A 15,188-nucleotide genomic window follows, 5' to 3' on the forward strand; every position below is an offset into this window, starting at 1 on the left:
TAGCCTCTGAAGTGACTTGCTGCTGGGCAGCCTGCACTGCTATTGGTGGCCCAGAGGTGGCAGCAATAGTCAAACCCAGAGATCTGAGCAGAGCATCTGGGACGGTGAAATTGCTGTGCAGGCTCCCGAGCGGTCGGTGGAGAATGGGAGACTGCTGAATGCAAGGCTCTGGATTCCTGCTGTGCAGTTGCAGGAACCCGACGCCTAACATATATGTAACAAAAAACCTGGTAAAGGCTAATGCCCACCTTGCCTGTTGTGGTATAAGACGTTTTGCCAATTTCAAGTATACAAGATTTTTATGATCTGCAATAACCATCACTGGGTGAACCGCTCCCTCCAAAAATGACACCACTCCTCAAATGCCAATTTGATTGCTATTTATATGCATTAGCTTTCTAACTGAGCAATCCACCCAGCAGCCACACGCGTGTTTAATTACTGCAGTACCCTACCTTACCATAGAGATGTAGACTTTAGTCTAAGAGAGGATTCATATTAGGCAGGTTCTGGCAATGAGAGTCGCCTTATCGTGGCTGCTAGGTACACATGAATTGGCCAATTTATGCGCTAAGTATTCTCAATTTTTAATATTTTCTATTGCAGTAATGCAATTCAATTTTCATATTTCATGTTTGCATGCTATATCGCTACAGAGTGCTACTTTGTTTGCTTGTATATTTAGATGGCTACTCTTAGTAAGCACCTGTTCATACCTAATTTCTGTTTGGATATGACAGTCACTTTTTTGATATATTAGCTATCTGAGCACTCCTCCCCTCAGCCACAGGTGTTATTAATTACTGCAGGATCCTACCTTCCATAGAGATGCAGACTTTAGTCTAAGAGAGGATTCACATTAGGCAGGTCCTGGCAATGAGAGGCACCTTATCATGGCTGCCAGGTACACATGAATTGGCCAATTTATGCGCTAAGTATTCTCAATTTTTCATATTTTCTATTCCAGTAACGCAATTCAATTTTCATATTTCATGTTTGCATGCTATAGCGCTACAGAGTGCTGCCTTATTTGTTTGGTTAAATATCTTCTTGATGGCATGTGAGAACAAGCAGACGGAGGAGTTCCTGACAAACATCTAGCTAATTATCCGATATAGAATCTATTCTATTATTTGTAAACATTGTTTTTCGGTGATTCCTTTGTATCTCCGTTCATACTGCACCCACACACAAATGATACACCATTTGAAAGGTAAACTTGCCCCCTTCAGCAGAAAAATAGCCAAATAAACCACACATTTGATCACAAAATACAGTTTAACATTAATTTTCATAAACCTGCAGTAAGGAAAAATGACCTGCAGATGGCACCAGAGTACCCCAAAGCACACTACCAACACATTTGTAATCATGCACTGCTTTTTTGCTGATTACATTGCCCCACACACACACGCTACACCATTTGAAAGGTAAACTTCCTCCCTTCAGCAAGAAAAGAGCCAAACAAACCACACATTCATGATTTTATCACTAAATACAGTTTAAACATTCATTTTCATAAACCTGCAGAAAGACACAATGACCTGCAGGTGGCACCTCAACCGGAAAACATTTTTTGACCTCTACAGTACTTATCAAAACATTTTATTGTATTACCAATCTACATATATAAATACCTGTCTGTGGTCATTAGCACATGAAATACATTTACATTTGACCAGCTTGCTTTTTCTGAAATTGCCTGCACCCCCGACGACCAATGTGCAAAAATTTCGTACGGGCCAAGCTAGTCTCTAGAAATTTCGGAGTTGCCAATCCTCCCTCTTTTGTAGGCTTTAGGAGATAAAATATCTTCAGCCTCTTTACCGCTACTACAAACAAAATGGTGGAAAAACTAACCACTTTTTTTAAATTTAGTTATTTTTTTATTCCAGTTCTTTTTTTTTAAAAAAAGTTGGCTTGGCTTGATGGGCACTTTTTGCGTACCATATGGTCAAGCTGCTCCCACAGCAGCTCAATGGGGTTGAGAGCTGGTGACTGCACTGGCCACTCCATTACAGATAGAATACCAGCTGCCTGCTTCTTCCCTAAATAGTTCTTGCATAATTTGGAGGTGTGATTTGGGTCATTGTCCTGTTGTAGGATGAAATTGGCTCCAATCAAGCGCTGTCCACAGGGTATGGCATGGCATTGGAAAAATGGAGTGATAGCCTTCCTTATTGAAAATCCCTTTTACCTTGTACAAATCTCCCACTTTATTAGCACCAAAGCAACCCCAGACCATCACGTTACCTCCACCATGCTTGACAGATGGCTTCAGGCACTCTTCCAGCATCTTTTCAGTTGTTCTGCGTCTCACAAATGTTCTTTTGTGTCATCCAAACACCTCAAACTTGGATTCGTCTGTCCATAACACTTTTTCCCAATCTTCCTCTGTCCAATGTCTGTGTTCTTTTGCCCATATTAATCTTTTCCTTTTATTAGCCAGTCTTAGATATGGCTTTTTCTTTGCCACTCTGCCCTGAAGGCCAGCATCCCTGAGTCGCCTCTTCACTGTAGACGTTGACTCTGGCACTTTGCATGTACTATTCAATGAAGCTGCCAGTTGAGGACCTGTGAGGCGTCGATTTCTCAAACTACAGACTGTAATGACCTTGTCTTGTTGCTTAGTTGTGCTGCAGGGCCTCCCACTTCTCTTTCTACTCTGGTTAGAGCCTGTTTGTGCTCTCCTCTGAAGGGAGTAGTACACACCGTTGTAGGAAACCTTCCGTTTCTTGGCAATTTCTCACATGGAATAGCCTTCATTTCTAAGAACAAGAATAGACTATCGAGTTTCCCATGAAAGTTCTTTTTTTCTGGCCATTTTGAGAGTTTAATGGAAGCAACAAATGTAATGCTCTAGATTCTCAACTAGCTCAAAGGAAGGTCAGGTTTATAGCTTCTCTAATCAGCCAAACTGTTTTCAGCTGTGCTAACATACTTGCACAAGGGTTTTCAAGAGTATTCTAACCATCCATTAGCCTTATTACACAGTTAGCAAACACAAAGTACCATAAGAACACTGGAGTGATGGTTGATGGAAATGGGCCTCTATATACCTATGAAGATATTGCATTACAAACCAGACATTTGCAGATAGAATAGTCATTTACCACATTAACAATGTATAGAGTGTATTAATGAATCATATAATGTTAGCTTCATTGGAAAAAAATGTGCTTTTATTTCAAAAATAAGAAAATTTCTAAGCGACCCTAAACTTCTGAACGGTAATGTAGGTTCATGTGATACAAATGTATATGGTGCTGACTTTAGAATTGATTGCTATACTAAGCTTAGTTCTTCTATTCATATCCTGATTGTGGTTCTGGTGATGTATTCATGCACTGATGATGGTACTGGTGTTGTATTTATTTACTGATTATACAAAAGAATGAGGAAACTGGTGATTCAAAACTGCTCTGCCAAGTGTCTAAGGTACATTTGTAGACAGAGATGTGTTGTGTTTGCGGTTTATGACGTCAACGCGTTTCAAGGTTTACAAACCTCTTCATCACGACAAAACCACAGTAAGGTGTCATGATCCATGCTGGATCATGACAGATAAAAGCACATGTAACCTTTTTTTTTTCTTTAAGCTGTGTGCTTAAATTTGGTTTTGCCCCCGGTGGCCATTAGGATTATTACACAGTGGTGTTTTTTGTTCTAGTTTGCCCACGGTGGTGGTGAGCGTCATTGCACTCTGGTTTCTTTAGTTTAGTGCATGTGATTATAAAGCAGGTGTGCAGTCCTCCGGTTGTGACGAGGCGTCTAGATTCATCGTAGGTACGCTTCATGACTGCTGCTAGTTGTGTGGTTAGGATCAGGGATCTGCAATCTGCATAGTTACCAACCTCTCTGGTTTTCTGAGACTTAGCTTGTGTTGTTTTTTCTCCTCGGTGACCCCTTCATAACAGTGGTGTTTTTTGTTCTAGTTTGCCCCCGGTGGTGGTGAGCGTCATTGCACTCTGGTTTCTTTAGTTTAGTGCTTGTGATTATAAAGCACGTGTGATTGCTGGCTCTTACCTATAAAAGAGTGTCAGGTGTTGCAATCACTGTTGGTGATAGTGTTTATTTCAACCATCCTTGGTGGAGGAAGGATCTAGAGAGAGGTCCTGGCAGCTCAGTCAGAGCCCTGTTGTGGAAGGAGTCAGAGGGGATTTCCTTGCAGCTCTGACAGAGCTTGGTGGCAGCTATTCAGGAGGAAAGCTGGATTCTGGTGGTGGACTCTGTTGCTGGGCGCAAGAGCAACAGAGCAAAGCTAAGTGGTGTTTCCCTGTCTGTATTTTTCCCTGGTGTGTATTAGTACAGTGGTGGGGCCAGTGCCTGCATCACCCAGCTCCCTAGCAAGGGATAGGTGTAGGGTGTGCTAGGGTGACAGGTATCCTGATCAGCGCCTGGTGCGGAACCGGCCTAGGGAACGTTAGGAATGTGAGGGACACTGACTCAGGGGAGTGCAGGAGGTCTCCACGTCCCCGCTCCCTATCGCAGGGCCCACCATTGTAACTGTTTCCCCTTTCTCCGTGTGTTGTTGTTTTAGTTACCGGCCTGAGGGCCGTGTCACACAGGACAGTTTCACGTGCTGTGTCTTGTTTCAGTTACAGGCCTGCTGGTCGCGTCACACAGAACGGGTCCACGTGACATTAGGTTTACAATTCAAAAGTGCAGGAATACATGGATAATTCATTTAAAAAAGGCAAGCCGTAATGGACCTCTAAGATCATATGATAAGTACCCAAAATAAAAAAGTATTTGTATTCTTTAAAAGAAAAGGAACAAAAATTGGATAGTTGGTATATACCGTATTTTTCGGACTATAAGATGCACTTTTTTCCTCCAAAAATGTGGAGGAAAATGGGTGTGCATCTTATTGTCTGGATGTACCGGCTGTGGCTTATTCCAGTGCCCGCTGTTAAAGAGAAATTCCCTGCATGCCATGCCCATGCACACCAGGACGCGGGTGGGGGCCAATCATACCAGGATAAGGCTGGGGCAATGCATTCCAGGACAGAGATGGGAGCCCTGCATACCAGGATAGGGATGAAGGGGACCATTCCTACCAGGATAGGGATGAGGGGCCATGCACACCAGGATAGGGATGAGAGGTGCCATGCACACCAGCATACGGATGAGGGGCCATGCATACTAGGATAGGGATGAATTGGACTATTCCTACCAGGATAGTGATGAGAGGGACATGCATACCAGGCTAGGGATGAGGAGGCCATACATACCAGGATAGGGATGAGAGGTGCCATGCATACCAGGATAGGGATGAGGGGTCATGCATACCAGGATAGGGATGAAGGGTCATGCATACAGGATAGGGATGAGAGGTGCCATGCACACCAGGATCAGGATGAGGGGACCATATATACCAGAATAGGGGATATTAAGTTCAGAATTGACCACATTTTTGCTTCAATTTATTTTTTTTCTAATTTTCTCCTCTAAAACCTAGGTGCGTCTTATGGTCTGATGTGTCTTATAGTCCAAAAAATAAAGTAGTGCAACAGTGAGAAATACAAACGGCAGAAATAAAATATACTTCTTAAAAAAATAAAGGGAACACTAAAATACCATATCCTAGGTACCACTGAATGAAATATTCCAGTTGCAAATCTTTATTCATTACATACCCCTTCATAGGGGTTGTCTGTTCCATTTGCACAACAGCAGGATAAATCGATTCACAATTGGGGTTGCTTCAGATTAATTTCACAGACGTTGTGTTCCCTTTATTTTTTGAACAGTATATTTGTTAGAATTAAAAAGGAAAAATTGGGAAAGGAGAGTTGTGTATTCAAAAATAATAGAACTTTTTCATTACAGTATGGTATTTAGGGCGCTAGTGGTGTAAGCCACGGGAGAAGATATGAAATGAAATGACAGAAAAAGTGTTAGCAACGGAAAGAAATATTAAAAGGAGAAAAGAAAAAGGAAGAAAATAGAGGTCAACAAAATGGAAAAAATGTGGTGGGAGAAAGGTAGAGCAAAGACCAAAACAATGGGAAGATAAAGGACAGGAAAAAAGAATATGAAAAAAGAGAGGAAGAAAAAAAAGTATGTTTATATTGTAGCAGAGAAACAATTCCCAGACAGACCAGAATGGTGTATTCAAAACTGTAAGTTCCAGAGTGAGCAAAGTAGTGTTCAGGGCTGGGAAAAACCTGTTCAGATAAGATCCCCATGAACTCTGCGCAGGTTCATTAGCACGGAAAGTGGGTCCGTGGGGCAGCGGCTCTCTACACAGCACCGACCAGAGAGAAAGGAGAGGATACAGAAGTGGGAAAGGCTTGTCAAAGGTGGGATCGAAAAAAATCAGCAGCAGTAGCTACGCCACTGGGGGGGCAGAGGGGGCCATCGCCCCAGGTCCCGTCCCATGAAGGGGCCCACCTGGATCCACGGCTGCTTCTGTCATCAGGCAGCACTAAGGGAGAGCACAGCAAATTGACTGCTCCCCTATTCCTGTCCTCACCCGATATGTAGTGACTATGCACTAAAATATCTTTCAAATTTTTTGATCTTCTAGCCACAAAAACAGGGGCAGCCCGGAGTAGCTCTTTCAAAATTGGATCGACAAGAAGAGTATGCCAATGTTTACGTATAATATCTGTTAAGCCTTTCCACTGGCAATTGAAAGTGGAAATAAATCGTACCGTATTGTGGGTAGATAATTTTGGTTTTTTGATTGCCCATAGAGAAGTTGATCCCTGTTAGCTTTTAAGGCTCTGAAATATCCGCGTTTGATTGATCTCCTACTGTAGCCTCTTTCCACAAATCTTCTAGTAAGGTCCTCCGATTGTCTTTCAAATGTCAATCCAATTTTGAAAGAGCTACTCCCGGCTGCCCCTGTTTTTGTGGCTAGAAGATGAAAAAATGTGAAAGATATTTTAGTGCATAGTCGCTACATATCGGGTGAGAACAAGAAGAAAATGAGAAAAAAATTGGGTAAATTGGGTTCCTTTCCATGCGGTATCTGTAAGGGGTGTTTGAAATTAGTTAAAACGAGCACCTTTTTGATCCAAGATGGGTCCAAAACATTTCAAATTTGGAAGCACATCAATTGTGTCTCATAGGGTGTAATCTATCATGCCCAGTGTCTGTGTGGTAAGATCTATGTAGGTCTTACCACACGTGAACTCAAAATTAGAACACGAGAACATGTGAGGGACATTGAGAAGGCGAAGAATGTGAGAGATGATTCCCTTCTAAAAACCTTGCCTAGGCATTTTAAACGCTATCATCATTGTAATGCTAAGGGTTTGATTATTAAGGGGATTGACTTGGCTTCATTGGATGTTAGGTGTGGGGATCTAAGTAGAGTCCTTGCCCAAAGAGAAAGTCAAGGGATCCATCGTTTGGGCACGATGAGTCCATTTGGCCTAAATGAAAATCTTGGGTTTGCCTCCTTTTTGTAGTAGTCAATATTTAGTCGGCATCTTTTTATGGAGTGGGTGGGTTGCATTGTTTGTTTATGTATTTTATATAATTTTAACACTTTTTTTCTGTCCTTCTTAGATTGAGCACTTTATCGTGGAGGGGTTTTCTTTTCTTCATCTTGTTGCTTGTCTCAGCAAGCTTCATTTTTTGCGAATTTCTACTTCCGGCGTATTCTGATAACCATTTGGATTATTGACGAAAAAATGGACTACAGCATGCTAAGATAATTTTATTATTGATATGGTTTATTTTTTACACTGTAACCTGCCCCCCGACGAAGCCCAGTGCGAAACGTGCGTTGGGGCTAGCGACCTGACATACAGCTGATGTACGCCCCACATGGGTAAGCATGGTTACAATAGCACCTTCTTTATTCCTTTGCACTAAGCACTATAACCCTTGCCACACATATTTTTGTGCTTTGCACAGTGTCCACATGATTGCATGTTGTCTTGTATCCCATCATTAGAGTTTAGACTGAGGGAACTGTGACATAAAAATCTTTTAATGAGTTTAATATTGCGCTAAGGGGTTTTTTGGTCGCTTTGTGGACCAAGGCGTTATATTTTACTGACGCTGTTGTCTGTCCTCTTTTTGTGTCATCTCTGCCACCTGATCATATTGTTGTATTTTTAATACAGTTGATTATGTACATGTTTCAATAAAAATTGTATACATTTTTTCACTAATACTATTTGTTTGAGTCTGAATTTTGGGCATTATACTCTAGAGTTCGATATAGGTTTATATAGCATGCTAAGATAATTGTATTTTGATATGATTTACTTTTTTGCACTGTAACCTGTTTTGATATATTGTATATTAGTATGTATTATATAATTTACATGTTGATTGATGTTTGGTTGCATGGCATTTTCTTGTTTTTTTTTCCTATGGGATTATTGAAGATAATTGGTCTGGAGCATGCTTAGGTAATTGTCATTCCATGGATCGGTGGTTGCACTGATTTTCTTCCTTTTTCGCTTTCCCCTCCAGGGCTATGTAGGAGGATTGGTTTTGAGCGTGATTAGATAATTGGTAATTGGTCATCTCTAGTTATTTATATATATTTATAATTCTTAAATTAATGGCTTCTATAATGCTCTTATTTGTATGCACTTTAAGCACAGTTTGCACTTTATAGTCTATTCAATAAATTTTGATACAAGACGATCTGTCTTATTAAAGCACTATTTATTTTACCTTTTTTATACAATATAAATTTGTGCACCTTATATATTATATAAAAATCCCATTTGGAGTTTTTTTTCTGAAACGCCTTTTTTTTATAATGGCGATCGGTTCACATTATACTAGTTTTTACACTTCTTTTGCCGTTATTATGTCTCTGACTGACTGAACGCCTGCGCAGTTTCAGTATCGCCGTTCATTTCCGGGAGTGCTCCATTATTGTGCCTCTTGCGTTCCAGCTTGCGGTCAAAGGGAGCGCGTCACTAGAAGTGGCGTTCATGCGGCGGTGCAGATCTGGGCACGCGCCATTAATGTTATTAAGAGATGTCACAAGGCAATTCACGCTTTTATCGCGCTCTTTGATTGGTGCTCTGGGATATTTAAGCATACACCGCCCACATCTTAGACACGCCCCTGGAAGAAGCTGGTGCGAAACGCGCGTTGTGGTGGAAGAGGTCACGCCATCTGTAGTCACTAATGTCCTTACATTTCTAGTAAAGTCACCTTTGATTTACTTATCTTTTTGCCACATTGAATTGAGGTATAGGGTTCTTACAATCACATGTACTTAGATATTGCTGTCATGTTACTGTTGTGATCATAATTGTAAGTCCATTTTTTCTATTAGATATATTGCCTATATTTGGATGTTGTGCACTCCAATTATTATAAACAGCTTATATTTAATTACTTTACCTGAGGATCTACTTTTTCTATGGACAGCTGCATTTGCTTTGTGACTCTATTGTTATTTTTGCGTTTGAGTGCCTCCTACTGAGCATTTTTGTTAATTTTATCATTCTTTTAATGTATATCAATAAAATATGATATTTTAATTTTTTTCTGCTGGATCTCTTCATTTTTTCAGCCAATTATATTATATAAGTCCGAAAAATGGGTGTTGTAATGCTATAGTAAGTAAAGGATTAATTAAATACACACACATTAAGAATAAAGTCTTTTAATGAAATAATACAACACACATTTTTCCCATCTTTAGTACACTGCTAATCCCATCTGGAAGCCATTGATCACCTTTAAAAAAATAAAAGCACAAACCAACAATATAGAATACCTGTCCGGCGCTCAGTCAAGTCCCAGGGCGTAAATCCATATCTGGGGATAATGAGTTTACAGCCGGAGCGGTCCTAATGCAACCTCTCGGGCTGTAAACTACTGGGGAATGAATGGGAAGCAGCATGCACAGGCTCAGTGACGTCACCACATGCAGGGAAACAGCGGCTTACAGTAGCCGCTTCTTCCCCGACGGCCGTCTGGGCTCACGGAGGACAGTGTACACTGTTCTCCATTTGCACTTGTTGCGGGCCGTGAAAACACTCCGACATCTGCATAGACCCATTCATTTGAATGTGTCTACGTGTGTCAGTGTCTCTGGTACGTGAGAAAACCGTCACCACACGTACCGGAGCCACTGACGTGTGAAACCGGCCTAAGAAAGAGTATAGTGGACACATGACTGCAAGTTGCATACCTCTGGTCACATGACCACCTGTTCACATCACCGATACTGGGGCCACTATTACTGTACATGGGGGGACTCATGAGCCATTATTACTGTACATGGGGGGTCTCGGGACATTATTAAATGTTAATATAAGTAGAACTAAGCATTCGAGAGAGGTATGCAACATTATATTCACAATCAAATTAGTCCAATGTGAATAAAATTTCTGGGGCACTCATAGTGTGGGGGCCATTACACAGCATGGGAGCTAATGTGGGGACCATTATAGAGCGTGGGAGCTAATGTGGGGACCATTATACAGCGTGGGAGCTAATGTGGGGACCATTATACAGCATGGGAGATAATGTGGGGACCATTATACAGAGTGGGAGCTAATGTGGGGACCATTATACAGTGTGAGAACTATTGTTGAGGCCATTATACAGTTTGGGAGCTAATGTGGGGACCATTATACAGCATGGGAGCTAATGTGGGGACCATTATACAGCGTGGGAGCTAATGTGGGGGCCATTATACAGCGTGGGAGCTAATGTGGGGGCCATTATACAGCGTGGGAGCTAATGTGGGGACCATTATACAGCATGGGAGCTAATGTGGGGACCATTATACAGCGTGGGAGCTAATGTGGGGGCCATTATACAGCGTGGGAGCTAATGTGGGGGCCATTATACAGCGTGGGAGCTAATGTGGGGACCATTATACAGCATGGGAGCTAATGTGGGGGCCATTATACAGCATGGGAGCTAATGTTTGGACCATGATACAGTATGAGAACTATTATTGAGGCCATTATACAGCATGGGAGCTAATGTGGGGGCCATTATACAGCATGGGAGCTAATGTTTGGACCATTATACAGTGTGAGAACTATTATTGAGGCCATTATACAGTTTGGGAGCTAATGTGGACGCCATTATACAGTGTGATGACAACTGTTGGGGCCAGTTGTGCTCAAAAGTTTACATACCCCCACAGAATTTTTGCTTTCTTGGCCTTTTTTTCAGAGAATATGAATGATAACACCAAAACTTTTTCTCCACTCATGGTTAGTGTTTGGGTGAAGCCATTTATTGTCAAACGACTGTGTTTTCTCTTTTTAAATCATAATGACAACCCAAAATATCCAAATGACCCTGATCAAAAGTTCACATACCCTGGTGATTTTGGCCTGATAACATGCACAGAAGTTGACACAAATGGGTTGGAATGGCTACTAAAGGTAGCATCCTCACCTGTGACCTGTTTGCTTGTAATTAGTGTGTGTGCATAAAAGCTGAGTGAGTTCCTGGGATCCAGACAGACTCTTGCATCTTTCATCCAGCCACTGACGTTTCTGGATTATGAGTCATGGGGAAAGCAAAAGAATTGAAAATGGATCTACAGGAAAAGCAGTGGCTCATTATTGAGGTATTAGTAGGATGAGGAGGCTGTGCAGGTTGGGAATAGATGGGAACAGTGCTGGAAATGTAAGAAATCATATGTGTCTTTGTTGTAATATCTACAGAGAAGTCCTGGCTGGAGAACTTGTCGTGTCGGTCTGGACCGGATGAAAAAGATGGAAAAAGTGAACGGCCCCATCAGAAAGAACGTCAGCTGTTATTTACCAGCTATAACTGTACTGTGATCTCTTATATGTTCTGCAGTAGTGGTATCTAGCACCATATGGTGGTAATAACAGTGTGGTTTTTTTATAGACATTTATTTTCAGTAATACCATGGTCATCAGCAGAGGTTCCCCTATGCCGAAAATTAGGGTGCCCCACTATAGTTGTAATCAGGGTTTCTTGGTTAGGGGCATACTCAGATGTTTCGCCCCCCCTGAGCTAAACCCCTAGCTATGCCTCTGCTCAGCGGAATAGTAAGTTGCCTGAAAAAGAATGAAAGGAGGATTGTACTGCGATTCACTGTATTTAGAGACTAAAGAGTGTTATAAAACCAGATGGCTGAAATGAAGAGAATGCATCTATTTTTGTGGTATGATTAAAAGTGGCTATATGTGTGCACCGAAATATAGTGCTAAATACAAAAGAAGCCCCTCAAAGTAGGATCACTCCGTGGACCAAAACTAGCATAAAAAGCAGGAAACAGAGTAGCGGCTCTGCACTAAAACAGAGTGTTTAAACAGAAAAAAGAGGGGAAAAAACACACTGCAGAAATAAGGACCACTACAGCTCCCATCATCCGACACCTGCTGCCGCTCATAACAGTGAGAGCAGGATGAGAGTATTCATCAGTCGCTCCTGCGCTTTAACTGTAAACCAATTTTACTCTTTTGTCCGTGAACTACTTATTGATTACACTGGAGGGGGGAAGGGGTACACTATGTTGTTAATTGGGTGTAAATGTTTTATATGTTTGTGTAAGGTGCATAAATTTTCATTTTTGATTACAAAAATAGTTAAAAAATAGTTGTAATAGTTTATACTACATGATATGAAATGAATATGTAAAATCAATAAAAATGTTGAAATTTAAAAAAAAAGTTGTTCACATCAGGTACGACAAATTAGTAAAATGCCAAAATAACAAAAATTTAAAGTGGAGAAAAACTTTACTGTAGCCCTCTGAAAATGTCAATTTCAGGGTGACACTGAAAATTTATTTTAGCTACCATAACCAACAATTTAACATATTTTCTGTGAGCGAAGCCGCGGGTGTTCTACTAGTATGCATTATATAGGTGATACTGTGGCTATACACAGCAGTCTATATACATTATACAGGTGATACTGTGACTGCTATATATACATTATATAGGTGATGCTGTGACCGCTGTATATACATTATATAGGTGATACTGTGGCTATACACAGCAGTCTATATATATTATACATGTGATATCGTGACTTCTGTATATACATTATGCTGCAGCTATACTCCTCGTACACACACAGCTCTGCTCCGTACACCTCGTACCAGGTACGGACTGGGCCTGAAATTCAGCCCTGGCTTTTGAAATCACACAGGCCCATGTTATTCCCGTCCCCAAGCACCAGATGAAATACTGTATATTGCTAATATTACCTTGGATGGAGGAAAGGAAGATTGACTACATTACTAATATTGATGATTCCCGTGACCTGATGGGATAAGTAATGGATATTTGGTGACTTTGTGCTCTGTCACAACTCTTAACAGTACGGGTGTCTCGAGAACACCAATTCTGTTAACAATGTAGCAGCCAAAGCAGCCCATGACCAGACAGGCCCTTCTGGCATTTGCACACGGCTCCGCTCCGTACACTTCGTACACACACGGCTCCGCTCCGTACACCTCGTACACACACTGCTCCGCTCCGTACACCTCATACACACACGGCTCCGCTCCGTACACCTCGTACACACGCGGCTCCGCTCCGTACACCTCGTACACACACTGCTCCGCTCCGTACACCTCATACACACACTGCTCCGCTCCGTACACCTCGTACACACGCGGCTCCGCTCCGTACACCTCGTACACACACGGCTCCGCTCCGTACACCTCGTACACACACGGCTCCGCTCCGTACACCTCGTACACACACCGCTCCTCTCCGTACACCTCGTACGCACGTGGCTCCACTCCGTACACCTCGTACACACACGGCTCCGCTCCGTACACCTCGTACACACACCGCTCCTCTCCGTACACCTCGTACGCACGTGGCTCCGCTCCGTACACCTCGTACACACACCGCTCCTCTCTGTACACCTCGTACACACACCGCTCCTCTCCGTACACCTCGTATGCACGTGGCTCCACTCCGTACACACACGGCTCCGCTCCGTACACCTCGTACACACGCGGCTCCGCTCCGTACACCTCGTACACACACTGCTCCGCTCCGTACACCTCATACACACACTGCTCCGCTCCGTACACCTCGTACACACGCGGCTCCGCTCCGTACACCTCGTACACACACGGCTCCGCTCCGTACACCTCGTACACACACGGCTCCGCTCCGTACACCTCGTACACACACGGCTCCGCTCCGTACACCTCGTACACACACCGCTCCTCTCTGTACACCTCGTACACACACCGCTCCTCTCCGTACACCTCGTATGCACGTGGCTCCACTCCGTACACACACGGCTCCGCTCCGTACACCTCGTACACACACGGCTCCGCTCCGTACACCTCGTACACACACGGCTCCGCTCCGTACACCTCGTACACACACGGCTCCGCTCCGTACACCTCGTACACACATGGCTCCGCTCCGTACACCTCGTACACACGCGGCTCCGCTCCGTACACCTCGTACACACGCGGCTCCGCTCCGTACACCTCGTACACACACCGCTCCGCTCCGTACACCTCGTACACACACGGCTCCTCTCCGTACACCTCGTACACACGCGGCTCCGCTCCGTACACCTCGTACACACACGGCTCCGCTCCGTACACCCGCGGCTCCGCTCCGTACACCTCGTACACACACGGCTCTGCTCCATACCTCGTACACACACGGCTCTGCTCCGTACACCTCGTACACATGCGGCTCCGCTCCGTACACCTCGTACACACGCGGCTCCGCTCCGTACACCTCGTACACACGCGGCTCCGCTCCGTACACCTCGTACACACGCGGCTCCGCTCTATATACATCGTACACACGCGGCTCCTCTCCGTCCACCTCGTACACACGCGGCTCCGCTCCGTACACCTCGTACACACACGGCTCCGCTCCGTACACCTCGTACACACGGCTCCGCTCCGTACACCTCGTACACACATTGCTCTGCTCCGTACACCTCGTACACACACGGCTCCGCTCCGTACACCTCGTACACACGCGGCTCCGCTCCGTACACCTCGTACACACACGGCTCCTCTCCGTACACCTCGTACACACGCGGCTCCGCTCCGTACACCTCGTACACACACGGCTCCGCTCCGTACACCCGCGGCTCCGCTCCGTACACCTCGTACACACACCGCTCTGCTCCATACCTCGTACACACACGGCTCTGCTCCGTACACCTCGTACACACGCGGCTCCGCTCCGTACACCTCGTACACACGCGGCTCCGCTCCATACACCTCGTACACACGCGGCTCCGCTCCGTACACCTCGTAC

The sequence above is a fragment of the Dendrobates tinctorius genome, unplaced genomic scaffold (genome assembly GCF_039654945.1).
Source record: "Dendrobates tinctorius isolate UK_male_01 unplaced genomic scaffold, ASM3965494v1 ptg000294l, whole genome shotgun sequence".
NCBI classification, from domain to species: Eukaryota; Metazoa; Chordata; class Amphibia; order Anura; family Dendrobatidae; genus Dendrobates; species Dendrobates tinctorius.